Below are 3,988 nucleotides of genomic sequence, written 5' to 3'. Positions count from 1 at the left end.
ACTTTTTTTTCCCCCCCATATCCATATCTATCCATACAGTAAAAAAAATTCTTCTTCTAATTCATACCCCCCCCCCCCACCCCCAGCCCCTCTCCAAAAAAAAATAAACTTTCTAACTCGTACCAAAAAAAAAGTGAAGAATGTATCTAAAGTCTTCCAGCAGCAGAGAAATCAATCCGTGGGAAATTGGTTGAAACTCAGTTCCCCCCCACACCCCCCAGCCCTCACCCCCACACCCCCCCCCCCCCCCCACCCCCAGCCCTCACCCCCCAACCAGGGATTTTGTAAAGAAATGACTTAAAAAAAGTTGATGTTGTTTTAAAGCGTTAAAAAGTTTTTTTTTCTCTCTCTCTCTCCCCCCCCCCCCCCACACCCCCCCACCCACCCACACCCCCCCCCCCCCCACACACACACACACCCCACACACACACATTTCCATCTGATTCATTGAGATGGGGTATTTTCACTGCGGACCATGTGACCGGCGTACCCAGGGGCGACGCGCTGCAACAAAGTGAGAATGGCTGAATTACAGTAGTAGCGAAAGGGACTAAACAAAACCCTCAGTGGTCCTGTCAAACCGCATCAGGATCAATGTGATTTGCATGGCTAATTATCAAACTTCTCTTAATTTCTGGAAGGGTAAATGGAGGGAGGGAGGCGGGGTGGGGGGTGGGGGGAGGAGATAGAGAGAGAGAGAGAGAGAGAGAGAGAGAGATGCAGAGAGAGAGTGAGCACTGGAGGAGCACTGCTAAGTTGCATTTCACCTTAGTGTGCGCTGGTGCGTAAAGAATGCGAGAGCAGCCCCGAGAGCAGTCAGTCTGCACTGCATTCCTAACCGGATCTATCCTTCCTCCCGTTATCCAATACCATTTGGCAGTTCCCATTGGCCGCAGTTCGCAGACCCGTTCTCCCACTTCAGTTTGGGAATCGAGGCGATTGTCTTCAGTCTCTCTTCCAAGTACACCGAGAGTTAGTGCAGCAGCTCTCTGGGACCCCGGGTTGTCAGATCTGTTTTGGACGGTGTGATTCTGCGATGTGACATTCCAAAATACACAGTCACTACACCTCGCAGTATTTCCTGCGAAGCGCTTCGAGACGTCCTCTCGACCTGAAATGCGCTTTATTAAATGCAAGGATTATTATTGTATTTTTTAAATCACAATAACTGTACTCAACGTGGGAAGCAATAAACACACGGTAGTTACTACGTGAAATATTGTTGACAAACATTGAATCAGGTAGTGTAGAATTTGTTTATTTGGTATTTAAACTTTTAACATAAAATCAGACGGAAACAGACGTTACATTGGAATAACACTGCACATGATGACACAATTAATAGATATGATTAATACAGAAAGCGATTACAATAACTTTACCATAGTTCACGTATTAAAGGTATTTGGCACATTATTTAATCTATGTAACACAATGAATAAAATATATTTCGCGTTTTACTTCAAATCAGGTTCAATTTTACATTTCAAGCAATCATTTTATTTAATCAAATGACAAGATTCATTCGCTCTCTTATACGATTTGAGTTAAAGGAGATGACTGACTTTACAAATGACCATTTAATAAGCACAATTGTGATAAGTGCAAAATGTTTATTTCAGTTTATATTGGCAGTAGTTTCATTCACCTTATGGCTATTTGATAACAGTGGTTTATATCTTGGGTGGGCATTAATGTTCCTAATTATTTTGTGAAAGTAATATTGCTCCCAAATAATCAGATACAATTTAAATATTATCAATATCCACCCTTCTAGCCTAAACAATAATGTGACAAGGTATCGTTTATCACACTAGTAATTAATACATCATATGGTTGTACCCATTCCCACCCATATTGTACCTTTTATACTTCGCCCCTTAGAGACAACAATCGGTATTGCAATGAAATAAGACACTCAGAAAATGAATGTATTGATTTAAAACAAGCTCATTCTACGAATCAGCATTTATTATGACAGTGTTTTTCTAGATGTGACCATAGATTCAACTTTATGCTAACTTCAAATTTCATTTTGCCTTGATAATATTCATCATTAAAAAATCATGCATAACAGATGCAATTTGGACAAAGAAAGCAGCCCCCAATTTCAAGACAGTGGAATCAAAGCAAAGCTAAACATAATTAATTTTAATTTTACACAATCAAAGGTAGGCGCTGAGACGTCCTCCTGACTTAAAATGCAAGAATTATTTAAGAGAACGGTTTATATACGCGTGAATTTAAAATAAGTCTTTATCCAAACTGCCAAGATTTGTTTTGCAGTTCATTTCATTTCATATAATGAATCCACTGCCCCCCTTTGAGAGATTTAAAAGGATTCATCAGCGATATCTATGATTAGTTGACTCTGAAAGTGGGAGATTGAACCGAAATTGAGCATTGGGTCCTAAGAAGTTAAGAGATTTTAAAGACACTTAGCAATACCTGTACAAACACTGGCTGGTAGCTTTTATCTAACAGTCACAAGGATCAACCCCCCACTCCTTCACTCACCATTGGCAGATGTAAAGACTGTTTTTTCTGCATGTCTGTGATGTGTAGAGCATTTGATCAGTGATAAAAACAGAACAGTTGTGAGCATTCGGGAACCATCGATAATAAAACCTCCAGGAGCCAATATCACTGCGTTCTTCGCAGCCTATTATATGGATGGATGATCGTTTAAAAAGGTGGGATAAGTGCGTTTTAGACCAATTTTCCCATAGATTAGCTGCATTAACAGCACCGGGGAATGGAGTACATTTGGCATACAATTACCCTGGCTTCTGTATGGCTGGAGAAAAAGTGTGAGCTCCAGGTCTCTACTTGGGTGGTCATCTATGGATGCCCCCAATTTGCCTCATTGCTAATGCATGCGAGTGTTCCATCCCGAAACCATAATGTTGTTCGTAATCAATCTCGGCTTATTTACATTTGGAAGCATTGTTGGCTTTAATATGCATGTCTTGCTCATGTAAACCGCGCTCTCGACGCCCGGTTTTGTTAACTTCAACAAATCACCAAAGGTCTCCTCATCGTGGTCAGAAACGTTTTCAAACGGATTTCATCAATTTTATATGTCAGTTGGGCATCACAAAGCACGACCAACCAGCCAATGCAGTTAGCTTCCTTGCTGTGTTTCACCCATTATTTCTGTAACATTGTTTTATTATCATTTCTACCCAATTGGATGATTCACCCAACCATCCGTGCATTGAAGGGCAAAGTTCGTTTTACACTATGTAGTCCTTTTAACATAATTCTGGTCTGGAATTTGAAATTTAGTTAAACAGACATAGGTATAAAACCTATACTTTGAATTGTTTGATAAACACTCGAATAGCACGATGTGGTTTGGTGCAACCCACCGATGGACACTGATTTAAATTTAAAAAAATAAAACTTTTTCAATGTTAAAGCCATCGAAATGATCAGTTTTACCAATATCTTATCTCCCAATCGCCCCATTGTATATATTTACAGGAACTTGTGTGACTTGTAAATAACACATCCTAACTATTTCCTTGTTTAATCTGCCTATCCAATGTGTAGATAATGGCTTTCTCTTTATCTGTCCGCCTTGCCCTGGGTCTATCTTGTACAATACCTCGCGTTTTCGCCCTGCCAGTGAGCAAATACTTGCAAACACACTTTACATTGGACTCTTCCAACAAGTAAGTCTGGCGGCAACGTTACACACATGGTGAAGTGACTCATTGACTGACACTGCTCATTTTATTTTCAATAAACCTAACTTACTATGCAGACATTTGGCATAGTTTCCAACCTTACAAGTGCTGTTTCTTTGAAGCCGATTCACAAATGTTTAATTTTCAGTTGGATGCATATCAGGCAATTGTTTGTTTTAATATTGGCTGACCTTTTAAAGTTTTTTTTAAAAAGAAAACACTTTGGAGGGAGAAAACACATTAAATTCCACAGTAACTCACCCCTGTGTGTAGAATTATCTTTTTGAGTTTGAGTC

This window comes from Callorhinchus milii, unplaced genomic scaffold, assembly GCF_018977255.1.
Source record: "Callorhinchus milii isolate IMCB2004 unplaced genomic scaffold, IMCB_Cmil_1.0 Scaffold1, whole genome shotgun sequence".
Classification (NCBI taxonomy): domain Eukaryota; kingdom Metazoa; phylum Chordata; class Chondrichthyes; order Chimaeriformes; family Callorhinchidae; genus Callorhinchus; species Callorhinchus milii.
Note: the sequence above shows the minus strand (reverse complement) of the source record.